At 42.6% G+C, this 14,209-nt stretch overlaps 1 protein-coding gene across 5 annotated transcripts in view; it reads left to right on the forward strand.

Annotated features, from left to right (window-relative positions):
* ERG (ETS transcription factor ERG) overlaps positions 1 to 14,209 on the forward strand; it is a 297,697-nt gene that overhangs the window by 41,111 nt on the left and 242,377 nt on the right. The window lies entirely within an intron of this gene.

Genomic DNA, 14,209 nt, shown 5'->3' on the forward strand with positions numbered 1-14,209 from the left:
AATCCCACCTATACCGATGACTCCCAAATAGTTGCATTCCTAGGCTTCCCTTCTTCACACTCAAATTCCTGTATCCAAAATTTTACTTGACATCTTACTTGGATACCCAATAAGCATCTTTGAAATCCTCCAGTAGTTTGAGTTCTCTCAATAAATGCTGAAAACTGATGGCATCATCCTTAACTTTTTTTCTGGGAAGCCATGAGGAAAGTATGTCTAAGGTCCTTCTTACTGAACAAGGCTGTGCTTGAGAGGATGTCTAGAAGGGGCTTCCAAACAGATTCTACTTTCCAAGATGTTTACACCTGTCTTGTTTTAGGACTAAATTTACCAGCCTGCTGCTGCAGAACCACTCTGCTCCCCATCACCCTCGTGTACTGGGAAACTTGCTTTAGCCTGGTGGAGAGAAAGCCTGTCCTTGGGTAACAGTGAATGATAGAGTCCACATTTAGGCCTGCATCTTTCTTTCTCCAAAATCCATGCGTTTCCCACTACACAAATGTCATTGGTAATACCAGCTACTCATGGCATCCTTAAAATCTTGGTGATGGGGATATTTTATTGGTTAGGAATCTCTATTTTTAAATGCATTAAAAAATTCCATTCCTTACCTGTGAGACAATGTAACCTGTGAAAGTAAGTAAGACCAGTGTTCTTTTTTATTGGTCATGTTCAGATTATGCTATTGCTCCTTCCTAAGCAGACGAGCTGGCTGCAGGCCTGCGGAGTGTGCTGGGGATTTTGCAGTTAGAAGCCAGAAGTCAGGTTTGACCATCACACATGAGTAGGAGGGTTGAACTGGCATTGCTTTTAGTCCTTAGAGATGTGAGCGAGAGCAAAAGAATAAGTCATGGCTTTTCTGTTGCATAACCTCTTCATCCCCCCAACCGAACCAAACCAAACCCACACCAGCCATATCAAACCAGATCAGAACAAAGAGCCAAACAGCAGAAGACACTTCCTGAAGGCACTAGCTTATGCTGAAGAAATGCAATACGGATTTATGGACTCTCTGTATCTAACACTTTAAATGTTGATTTACGGAGGAGTCAGAGCACAGCTATTCCAACCAAGTGCAGCACTTTAGCTTGGCTGGCGTTCTGTGGAGTTTCAACGGGATTTTCACTGCATACTTTCCCATTCAAATGTGCAAAAGCATTTCGAGTTTGAATAACACTAAGCACATTCAAGATTCATTCAAAGTCTGCAGACTTTGTCAAGTATCTTCTTTTCTTCTGGGATTGATTCAGGCAATTACACCATAACCTACATGTTTTCTTCCTCTTTTGTTTATGTTGGTATTCTCATAATAACCATGATGAATTATCTTCCAGGGTAAAATGAATGCTCCAGGTACTGCAAAGTGATGACAATGATGCTATATTAAGCCACAACGCCATAAATTCACAGATGTGACAATACACTGAGGTGTGGCAATAGCTGACTAGCTAATTTATGAAGCCATAAGGCTGGTAATAAATTCTGGCCCTATAAACAGTGTCAGGCAAGGTAGGCTGAAATATAATAGATTCACCAATACATTGTGCAGGGCCTCCTGAGCTATCCCTGTTAGACAGAATCTCAGAAAAGTGATGCTTTTATGATTGCTAGATCTCCTGTGCCATTTTTTGGGGGTCTTTAAATAAACGACTAAGGGCCACAGTTTTAATTGGCTGCAAGGCCAGAGAGTGAAGTAGGCTAGGATCACAGGGAGATCACATAGGGGAGCAGGAGGGAAGAAACAGGGGAGGGAGCAAGAGGAATAGAGGGAGAAAGATGAGGAAATGTCTCAGAGAAACACGTCTCATGTCTTGGAGAAATATGTGCCCAAGGCTCTTCTCTGGCTCTCTGATACCAGGTGTGTGGGCTATAATTCTAGACTCCATCGACTTGTGAAGCTGAAGCTCTGAAGTACATTCAGTTTAGTATCTGGACTGGCTGGAGCATGGGGAAGGAACTCGGTCTACAGGTAGAGTGTGTCGTTGACACCATCTTGGAGAAGTCAGGGAAGTGGATGGTGGTAGGTCACAATGACTGAATTTGGCTTAATGTGAGCTGTCTGACAGACCCAGTGGTCTTCCCACTGAACCTGGCTTTGCATGACCCTGGTTGAATTGCATCTACTTAATGTTTTAGGTCCTTCTCCAAGGACTAACTTTGATTTATTGAGCACTTGCTAAATTTTCAGAACCGGGTTCTGCCCTTTAATGCTTAGTTTTCCTAGCAACCCTGGTAGGTAAGTCTAATTTTATTCTCATTTGATAGTTGATGAAACAGAGGCACAAAGTTGTGACTTGAGCAATGTCATGCTGCTAGTGAGTGGTAGAGGGGAGCTAGAACCCACATGGATGTGACTAACCTCTGCTCACTCTATCTCCTGCGCCACAGAGGGTGATGCTGAGAGGTCCTGAATGTCACCATGTTGTAAAGGAGGCAGTGCTGTTGCTGATGCTATTGACAGAATAGTCACATTACCTACAAACCATTGCCTTTCTCTAGAAGAATCCTATTCTCAAGGAGTTAGTATTAGCCATTTTGTTAAGTTCTGTTTTAAAGTTGTTCCCCACCCCCCCCACTTCCCTGCCAAATGAGAGAGCTTGCCTGCTCTTGTCCACTTAGGGACCTTATAGTTATGGTGTCTTAAGATGTTACCAACCAAACCTTTTGCTTTTGGGGCCAGAAAAGCTCTGTTAGAGTCAATCTGCTCTAAGTTACTTTGTGATTCTCACTCTGTGCCACTTTACCCTTGTCAGTTGTTATTTTAGGGGCATGCATTGTTTTACCAATTAATGATCCTGATCTTCCGGTTTTCATTTTTATCTTTCCTGAATGCACCTGTTCGTTCCGAGATGATCATCTGCCCTGTTTCGTGACAAGGCTGTTTTCACCACTCAGTGCCTCTTAACAGGATGGTCTTGCTCCTTGCTTGGCTGTCAACTTTTCACTGGGGCTGCATTCTTCCAGATTATTCTGGCTTAGTCTTGCTTTTCCGGACTCTTCTACTTTCTGATCCTACTGCTGATGGTCTGGAAGGTTCTACTCTCCCCACTTCCATTGTCAAGTGGGCAAAGTTGTAAATGGTACCCCACGACACGTGTGGGCTTGGGCCTATCCCTCATTCATTCTTTTAAGCCTCGTCATGCCAGGTGCTGCTCCAGGCTGGCCTTGCCCTGCCTGGGGTATTTTCCCTCTGTCCTCTGTTGTCTGAGTCGGTGCCACTGTGGGGTAAAACAAAGGCCTTCCCTACCTGCCTGCCCGGAGACAGATTCCATTTAGTTCTTCTTCAGCAGTGGACTCTAAACAAACCCTTTGGGAAACAAAGACAACAGATATGAACATGACATATCAAATATCAACAATGGGATGGGGATGGTACAGAAACAGCAGGACATCTCTGTACTGTCTAAATGAAATAGAAACCTTTCCAGTGACTCGAGTTAGTACTTGGAATAGAAATGAGTTCAGGACTTGTCCTGTTTCATGTTCAGTGAATGTTATATGAAGCGATGAAGGGGTGAGGAAGAAAGGTTAAGCAAACAGAATGCCTACTATATTTATTTATACTTTAAACACATCCATTAAGACCCTTGACAATGAAAGCATGGATAGAATTTTAAAGAACATTTTGAATTTATTAAACAAAATGTTCTCCTAAATGTCAGTCATGGACTTTAGTGTGTGGAGAATTCCCAACCTTGGGCAGGTCATCCGCCTGCCCTTTCCATGTGGTTAAGAGGGAGGCTGAACACATGGGCTCATTTCAGGATCCTCCTGGAAGTCCATTTTGGATCTGTTATGGTTGGAGGAAGGGCTGGAAAAGAAAATGTGCCTCATGCCTGAGGTGTGTTTCCCCATGAGCGGCTCTTTCCAGAAGGATTTTTTCATTAAATTGTTAAAAATTGAAGTCATATTTATGGTGCCATCAAATCTTAGAATTGGAAGAAACTTGATGTCATCTCTGTCAAAATTCATGAGGGAATAAATGACATTTACCAAGACACAGCAGCATTATTATGTTATCCCTTCGTGGAGGTCATTCAGAGGTTGGGTTTGGAGAGGCAGCATATGATGTAATTCCCTAGGTCTCTCTGCTAGAAATTCAGGCAGGTAATTTTAGAAGATGCCATATCCCTCAATATATTTTCATGCATAGATTAATTGTAGGTAAGAGTTACATCACATTATTTACTTTGGGAATCTCCAGGGAATTTCTTGATGTTCTGACTAGTAGCATTGTTGGAATCCTTTGGCTCCAAGAAAATTTCAGCAATCAAAACTGAACTGTATTTAAAATAAAGAGCAAGCCCCATGGACGAAGGGACATCTTAGATGGTTTCCACCATGGGACTTGGAGGGCATTTCCTCCAGGTGATGCTTAGGATAAAAATGAGGTGGGGGAGGGTAGACTTCCCTGCCTCTTAGAGGTTGAGTGTTTTCTGAGCAGACTTATGGTCAGTTTCTTTCTGCATCCTTGTCCAATCTAATCCAATCCAGTCCAGTCCAGTCTAGTCCAATCCAAACCAATCCAGTTGAATCCAATCCAAACCAATCCAGTCCAACCCAGAAGTCATTTACAGACCATATACCTTATACCTGGAATAGTGCTAGGTGTTGGGAAGGCACTGTCTCAGTGTTCACGGTCAAGTATAGGCAACAGTCCATGCTCTAATGTCCCTCTTATCTATTCTTATTCATGAAAACATTTTTTTCTGAGTCTCAGTTCAAAGGTATGCAAAATTATTGAGACAAAAATAGCTTTGTGTGTTAATAATAACCCATCATTTATCAATCATTCATTCACTAGGTGCTTTGCCATACACACAGGAATCCCAAAGATCAAGATGGGTATATTAGTCCATTCTCATGCTCCTATAATGAATACCCAAGACTACGTAATTTATAAAGGAAAGAGGTTTAATTGACTCACAGCTATGCATGGCTGGGGAGGCCTCAGGAAACTTACAATCATGGTGGAAGGGGAAGCAGGCACCTTCTTCACAAGACAGCAGGAGAGAGGAGAGTGTGTGAAGGAGGAACTGTCAAACACATTAAAATCATCTGGTCTCATGAGAACTCACTCACTGTCACAAGAACAGCATGGGAGAAATCACCTCCCTTTCTTGACACGTGGGGTTTACAGGTCCCTCCCTCAACACTTGGGGATTACAAATTGAGATGAGATTTGGGTGGGGACACAGAACCAAACCATGTCAATAGGTGTGACTGCGGTGCCTGAACCAGAGAGAAGCTGTTGCTGACTCTTGGTAGCTCCTGAGAGCTGACTGTATGCATCTCTTCTCAACTCTGCATTCAGTGACATCCCATTGGTAGCTTGAAGTTGACCGTAATGGGAGTGTTCACACCCTGGAAATTGGCAGTCAGTACAAACCAGGGCTTCCTCCCCAAACAAATGATTTTTCAAAAACCCTTTTGTCAGCACACCACTGCCAGACGCTCTAAATAATAATCACTCTAATAATCGTCAGCTATCATTTATGCTATGCTTCTACATACTAGATGCTTTACAGACTTCATCTCAAAATCTTTATAGCTACCTCTGAGATGGTGTCTACTGATTAGAAAAAGGTCACAAAACTAGTACATGTCAGAGCCAGAAACAGAACTAACTCTGAACTGAAGAAAGCTCATGATTCTACCCTTTGTGCTTTACTGCCTCCTTTACTCAAAGACTTTTTCAAAGCCCCACGCTTGCATTTTTTGAGATGCCTTCCCGCCTTCATCTAAGGGAATGGGACTCAAGAAATTTTAGGCTCCATGACAAGTCAGTTCACATAACATTTTGTTCAGATAACCATTTTATTCAGTGAGGTAATTCAGTATCTCTCAATTTATTTTATATCATCTCATCTGACATTTTATCTATTGGTGAGGAAGCAGTGAGTTTTGAGGGCAGCACTGGTATTGCCAGTTTAATTCTAAAGGCAGTTTATTTGCTTTAGTAAGGTGAGGAATTAACTGGACGTCCATGGTTTTGTGGTGACTTTCTGATTCTTGTTGTACTGAATAATAGTGTCTCTAAGAATCAATTTGCACTGGCCTTTTAATAATGAGATTGTTATTATTATGAGATCAGCTGTTAGGAAACTGCTTGGGATGGGATTTGGGTATCTCAGGCAGTGATATAATCTTTGCCTTAATAATAATTAAATACCTAAGACTGCTGATACCTCACCTCTGATACACACTTATGCATTTGTGCTGAGTAGAGCTGGACAATCTTGGGCTTCCCCCCAGAGGGAGAGCCTGTCCCAGGAATCTCATCCAATGGCTGACGAGAATAATACCTTGGCCTTGGGACAGGATATTTCCCCAAAGGAGGGACCCCCTGCTGAGGCCACGCTGACCATGCTCTGTGCTTTCTTCCCAACTCACCAATCAGATAAATCGGCCTTCCTCCCCACACGTGTGTTTGTCTTGCCTAAGGAGAGGCCTGGACCTGAGCAGTCGTGGACCAGTCCAGGGCTCAAGGAAGCCATTCGTCCCCAACCCAGTCCCCTTCTAGCCACTGCCTGCCACCTCTGCAGGTGGTTTCATCTGCGTGGTCCCAAGGATGGAAGAGGTAGGAGGGTGTCCCTAAGAAGAAGGGCAGGTCAGAATTTCCCAGAAACCCAGAGTAGATGTCTACATACATCTCCTAGGCCACAACTCCCTCTCATGGCCACATCTTATAAGGAAGCCTGGGAATGTAATTTGTACCTGAAGATATTGTGGCCCTAAGCAACATTGGGATTCATTGTAAGAACTAGGGGAGAATGTGTATTGACTAGACATTAATGCTATCCAATGTTCTCCCATACTTTGACATCATATTCCTTCTATGGGCTCATGGAAACAACTGTTTCTCCTACATATAAATTATGGGGAGGGAGGAAGGTGCTGGAAAGGTCCCTGGTCTTTGGCTCTGAGTCAAAGCGCTTAGCTTTTAGCTGGTGCCCTTCCATTGCATATGAAGCCCGAGGGAAGAATCCCCTCTGTTTGCTGAGCCTTGGCTTCCCCAGCTGTTCAACGAGTGGAGTGGGATGATCTCCAGGGTTCCATGCAGCTCTAGAAGCCCATGGTGCTGTATTTCTGAAAGACTTTAACTCAGAGGGTGGGATGCAAGGGATGAGGCCACTGAAGTCCTGAACTGACCTTGTGTCCTGAGGAGGCTTGGTCAGCAGGACCTGGGCAGGGGCCGGCTGGGGGGGGGGGCCCAGCCTGTGGTTGGTGTGGGTGGGGTCCCCTTCTAGGTGGGAGATTTCTTTGTCTTTTGGAAGCTAACTGCACATGGACATAAAGTCCCTTCTTTACCCATTGTGATGAGGACGAATGGAGCAACTTCAGGCCCTCTGTCCCCCTACTCTTACCCGGACAGCAGACTGTCCACTGTCAGTGGTGTTGATTGGAATGGATCGGAGGAGAAAGAGGGGGAAAAAACTGAGTCAGAAGCCTGCTTGCCTTCACAGCTGGTGGCGAGCACCAGTCTGCAGGTGTTACCTGCTGTCATTTGCTGATGTCTGCATTTTGGGGACAGAGCTATTTGGGAGAGGACCCTTATGTTCTCATGAAAACGATGAACAACCTACTGCAAACAAAGGAAAAGAACGTCATGATTTCTATAGGGACTGCTTTTCACACTAGTTACAATGTGGTCGGGGGCTTGCTTTAGTGACTAGCTGTGAATAAACTCTCTGATCAGAGTGTTAGAGGTTTCACAGTCTAGTCACTTAGAAGACACATGTCAACTGTAGACTGGAAAGGGGCCGCTTGTGCTAACTTTCATTCAGAAAACTATGTCTGACTAAAGATCAGTGATTTCTTTTTTTAAACTCACAGCAGTGAAACTGCTTGGTCTATTTGTGACTTTACTAAATAGTCTTGACTAAGTTTATGATGTCCGTTCACTGCTTCCTCAGATGAACACATTCCTCCTATACTGATCCAAGTATGTGCTTAAAATGTAGTTTAAGAGTGAACATTTTATTTAAACTGATAAGAATCAGCAAACAAATGGAGAAGAGTTAGGATTTCAATGGGCCCTGCGTGTTAGTAATATACATCTACAAATCGTTAACATGGTTTGCAAATATCTGCTGCTTAGAAATGTCAAAGAAAGGGCCGGGTGTGGTGGCTCGTGCCTGTAATCCCAGCACTTTGGGAGGCCAAGGTGGGTGGATCACGAGGTCAGGAGATCGAGACCATTCTGGCTAACATGGTGAAACCCCATCTCTACTAAAAATACAAAATTAGCCAGGCATGGTGGCGGGTGCCTGTAGTCCCAGCTACCCGGGAGGCTGAGGCAGGAGAATCGCTTGAACCCAGGAGGTGGAGGTTGCAGTGAGCCGAGATGGCGCCACTGCACTCCACCCTGCGTGACAGAGTGAGACTCTGTTTCAAAAAAAAAAAGAAAATGTCAAAGAAAATAATTCTATTGGTTCCTAGTTAGTTACTGTGTTTCATTTTTTCCTCTGTTTTTCATGAAGGCTTATAATGCTTCAGATAAAATGCAGGATAGAGAAAGGTGAGGGGGTATTTTTCAAGACATATTTAGGATTTAATATGTACAGATGCTCTTGATATAAAATACATTTGTTCATCACACATAATTTTAGCCTTTCAAAAAATAAACATGGCATACAGGACCCAGTATAATGACGGAAACTGGAACATATTTTAAAATCAAATAAAATGTCAAAATTTTATTAATATGCTTTAATCAAAAAGCTAATCCTATTTATTTCTAAAATAAGAAAGAAAAAGGGGAAAAAAAGAAGAAAGGTAAAATTAATGTAAACCAGTAACAATTTTAGAAAGCTATTTTTGAGGAAAATGTTAAGGTCCATTTCAATGGAATGGTAAAGGTTTGTAAACATTTTGTGACTCCTCTTTTGTGAACTGGAACGTATCACATTCAGGACGTCGCTGGATCTTCAGGACATTCTGTGTGTTTTTCACTTGGCCGACATTTGCTGCAGTCTTGGGAATGTCACCCACATTCTTCCTCCTATTTATGAGCTAGAGCACATATAACTGACTTGACAAAAATGATTTAAAAGGTCTCCAACTAAATTTAGTTTATTTTAGATCACCATGTTGACTCAGGAACGGAGCTTCGCATGAACCCCCCGCTTTTTTTCCTCCTGCCCAGCACTAAGTTTATAAACCAGAAAACAAAGATCTGCTTTCACCTCTCTTCTCTTTTGTCATTTACTTTTCGAATTCCATTAACAAACACCTATTGCTTGCCCACTCCGTGCCCACCCCTGTCCTGGGTGCCAAGGATGCAGCGGGGAGCCAAACAGATGAATGTCCCCATCCTTGGGCAGGAAACAGACTGAAAATAAGACAAATGAGCAAAGGCCTGCTGTGATGGAAATAAATGCTAAGGAGAGAAAAATCAGGCAGAGGCAGCAAATGGAGAATGTTGGGGGTTAGGATTTTATAGAGTGACAGTCATGGAAAGACTGACATTGGAGTGAGGGCCTGTGGGAGGTGAAGGGGGAGCCGGGAGCTATCTGGGGAAGAACATTCCAGACACATGGAACAGCCAGTGCCTTGCCAGTTGCCTTCTGAGCTTGAGGAGCGGCAGGGAGGCCAGGGTGGCCAGATGGAGAGAGGGGAGGAGTGAAGATGAGGTCACAGAAAGAGGGGCCATGTGATGAAGGGGTGCTGCCAGGCCCCTTAAGGGCTGTGGGTCTGTGTGATGGGAAGCCCAGCATTGGTGGGTTGTGAGCAGCGGGAGTGATGTGATCTGATGGATGTTTTCGTAAGATCTTGCTGGTTGCCTTGTGGACAGTAGTTTCGAGGTTTGAAGCAGGGAACATGGGAAGCTAATATAATAATCCAGTTGAGGGGTGACAGTGGCCTGGACCAGGGACGTTGCAGTGGAGGTGGGGAGGTGGGTGGTGACGGGGGCATGTGTGTTATTCTGCATAGGGTTTGGATGCGTGGCACGAGGAGAAGAAATGAGTCAAGGGTGAAGCCCTTGTGTTGGGTCTGAGCCCCTGGAAGGGATTACCTCTGTGTTCCACCTTCTGCCAGTCCTGCTGGTTTGTGGATAGCAGGGATTGCTTCCCTCCAAGGCAGTTATGGTGAAAGCACATGGGAAGTGATGAGGGCTCTTTTAATCTAAAACTTCTTTTCTCCTCTGTGTGAAACACTTTCTTCCTCTTTTTCAACCTCCCCTCAAGCCTATTCTTGTTGTCCTTGGCCAGTGCGGTGAAGCAGTTCCTTGCATTGTGTGTAGGACCTCGCCAAGGATAGAGAGAGACACAGCGTGGGTTGGTGTTGCATTGCATTAGACGTGGCCAAGATGCACAGTGCAGCCCATGTGGTCACAGGAAGGAGGGGTATTATTCCGTAGGTTTCCTTTCTCACACCACAGCACAGAATGATTGCTCAGATCAAACATTCATTGTCCTTAAGCACTGGTACAATTGCATTTCAATCTCCCCTGCTTCAGTCTACACTGAGTTTTCATTGAGACTTTGAGGAATCCAAGACCCTCTTGCTAAACACACACACACACACACACACACACACACACACACACACACACATGCACGTGGACTACTAATATCAGGTTTACTAATGAAAGAGCTGAATGCAGAGAAGTGGATGGATGTGAGTTCAGTTGATCTGTGGAAGAGGGAGACTGAGGCTGGGCTCTTTACTTTCTTGGATGGTGAATGTTGCCATTTGCATAGAAGCCCGCATGGCAGTGAACCAACAGTAACCTTGAAGATGTGTTTCATCCACCACCCTTGAACCCATTATGGCTCAAGCTTGGGTATTGGTTTTAGGAATCTAGCATTGTTTCAGGAAAACATTTTAGTTCTTTTTGTTTTCTGGGAAGCTTTACTTTGCACGAGGGCAGTGGAAGAAACTGAAGTGCATATTAAGTGCCATCCGTTACTTGCTGTGTGTTTGAATAGTGATCACAGCGTTGCTGTGTTAAATTTCAAAGAACCTGTGAACCTGAATCTCCCTCCATCCTTCCCTCGTGGCCTCTTATCTCTCGCCACTCTAAAGGCACCAGCTGCAGCTGGTGCTCAGAGGAGCAGAAGCCGTGTTAAAAATGGCTTGAAGCATTTAAGTAACTTTTCTCCTTTAATTCTATTTATTTGAAATATACAAAATTCGAGTCATAATAAAACGAAAAAAGCCTTTGACCAAATTCAACACACGCTAATGCTTGGTTGTATTGTCTTCTGAGTCTTTTTGAAGAAACACAACTTACAAATAGAGTGCATGATTCATTTGCATCCTTTTCTTGCCCAGTCTCTTCCTCTTCCATTTGGTATCCAGAAATGGGTGTGTTTTCTTCCTGTTCACGTGACTCTGCATTCTCTTTGCCTGTATACAGCACAAATTTCGCACATACGCATGTGCACCTGCACACATGTTTATTCTATAAATGTGTTTATAATTTTGCACATATGGTGTTATTCTATACATATCCTTCTGCAAGTGGCTTTTTCATTCAAGGTTATGTTGTTAAGATTATCCATATGCATACAAGGAGATTGAGTTCGCATACTGATTTTTGTGGTGGTTTGGTTCTAATTATTTCATAATTTTCTTTGATTGTCTCATAATTATTTTTATTTTTTTGATTTTAAGTCTTTTTTTTTTTTTGAGATACCTTTGTTTTTTTCCAATGTCGAGTTATTGTGGTGAGGGAGCGTGTTGTGTGGATCTTCATTCTTTGAAATTTGTGGATACTTTCTTTGGGATTTACTATGTCGTTTTTAGAAATCTTCCACATGGGCATGAAAATAGTATGTATTTTCAGTTTGGTTCAGGTTCTCTTAATGCCTGCTAGATCTAGCTGGATCGTTGTGTTTTCAGATCTTTGTATAAGTGGTGCATTCAACAAATTTTCCTCCCCTTTGCCTTCATCCACGTTTGGACAGATCTCTGTTTTACATCCCTTGTTACTATCTGGAGTAGATTCAAGAGCTTTCCAATCTCATTTAATCACTTAAAAGTCTTATCTGGTCTAATAAAATCTCTTACATGGATTGTAGGTTCTTTTACCAACCCCCATCCCCAACAAAGACACTGACGATGTGAGATGATGGGTATGTTAATCTGTTTGACTGTAGTATCACTATGTAGTAATCATTGTGTTGTGTCTATGTATATCCAGATGAGTATTTCTAAACATCCTGTTTTATACTTTCAATAAATATATACAATTTTAAAACCCATGAAAGATCTTACATGATTCTACCCTTCTTCCTCCCTAAATTGCCTCCCAAGGCATGGGGGATGGGCCATGGGAATCTGGAGGGTGAGGTCTGTTTCATTATTTGTACCCACCCCTTTGCTCCCACCCCACTGGTTCTGGTGCCCCTGTATGTGGGGTGCATAGAGGGTGAAAGAAATTGTCTGACTGCTTCTATGGTAGAAGCTTGGCTGTTTCTGTCTGTGTCTGACACTGTCCTTCCAAGGCCCACTGGGTGGTGGTCCATATGTGAGTGGATCAGGGAGTCCTATGGGTTTCCCTTGAGCGGAAAACTCATTTGGCCTGATTTCCTCTGGGCCCTTCAGCTTACCCTGGTGGCCTCTGCTTGGCAGGAAGCCTTTGCTGATTCCCAAGCCCATGTCGTATCAGGAAGACACTTGGTTCAAGCCTCATTGCTTCTCACATCCTATCCATAGGAAACACACCCTTGACTGTCCCTGCTGTTTGAATGTGTGTGTCCTTCCAAAATTCATATGCTGCAACTTAACCCTGAAGGTGATGCTATTAGGAAGGTGGTGTCTTTGGGAGGTGATTAGGCCATGAGGACTCCACCCTCATAAATAGGATTAGTGCCCTTAATAAAGAGATTGAGGGAGCAAGTTCAAGTTCGGCCTTTTTTTTTCCCCCTTCTGCCCTGTGAGGAGACCCAGAATGGTCCATCTATAAGGAATGGGCCCTCACCAGACACTGAATCTGCTGGTACCTTGATCTTGGACTTCCCAGCCTCTGGAACTGTGAGAAATAATTTTTTGTTGTTTATAAACTACCCAGTCTAAGATATTTTGTTACAGCAGCAGGAATGGACTAAGACAGTCCTTGGCCTTTTATAAAAACTGGCTAGGGCCACTTCAGCCACCTCTTTATAAGCCTGAGTCCCCTAGTGATTCATACATATCTGTCTTCAGAATGTGGGGTCCCAGACACCTCCAAACCCTCAGCTTTAGGTCCTGGCCACTAAATGTCAGGCAACAGGTGAAGTCTCACAAAGCATCCTCTGAGAATCATTGTACTAATTGCTTGTCTACTTAATCTAGCTGTTTCGATGAGAGCGACAACCTCTCTCTATAATGAAGGATTTTCTATTTCTGTTTATAATTCTGTTGATTTTTGCATATGTATTTTGACGCTCTGTTGTTTGGTGCACACAGCTTCTGGAGTTTTATATCTTCTTGATGAATTATTGCTCCTTATTACTAAGCATTGCTCATCTTTATCCCTAATAAATAATTTTATCCTAAAGTCTAACTTGTCCTCTTAGTTAAGTGGCTATTCCAGCTTTCTTTCTGTTGATAGCTGAACTTCTTTTTTGGTATGTTATGTCAGGTATAACTTTTTCAGTAAATGTATGTTAAACTTTTCTGTTTATTTATGGTTTAGATACGTCTTTCATAAACAGAGTATAACTAGATTTTTAAAAATCACCCATGCTGAGAATATTTATGTTTGACAAGTGAGATTAATTTATATATTGCATAAATTACAATATATACAAAATATATTTGTAGTTGTTACTGTCAACTTATTTTGTGACTTTCATTTTTCCTGACTTTATCAAATTTATTTATGCTGCCTATCCCAATCTACTGTTTTGGGAATGTTATACACTCTAATTTTAGTCTGGTTAGACTCTTCTTATGATTGTCTAATTATCCCTCACCTAACAAAGTCTGACATCAAGCATTGTTTCTACCCACTTTCCAAAGGATCCAAGGCCCTCTGACTCTGCTCCCCTACTTCTAGCTCTCAGGTTACTGTTACCTAGTTCTTTAGTTCTGCTTTGTTTTAGTAATGATTTCTAAAGTTCATCATTGCTATTATCTCTTTAATTGTATCGATGCTTATCTTGATTTATCAACTCATAATTTTCTTTTTAAAATTGAATTTAAGATGCACATATATCAACTCATAATTGTCTTTGTTTACCTTTTTTTTTTTTTTTTTTTTTTGAGACAGAGTCTG

Source organism: Hylobates moloch, unplaced genomic scaffold (genome assembly GCF_009828535.3).
Source record: "Hylobates moloch isolate HMO894 unplaced genomic scaffold, HMol_V3 SCAFFOLD_14, whole genome shotgun sequence".
In the NCBI taxonomy this organism is placed as follows: domain Eukaryota; kingdom Metazoa; phylum Chordata; class Mammalia; order Primates; family Hylobatidae; genus Hylobates; species Hylobates moloch.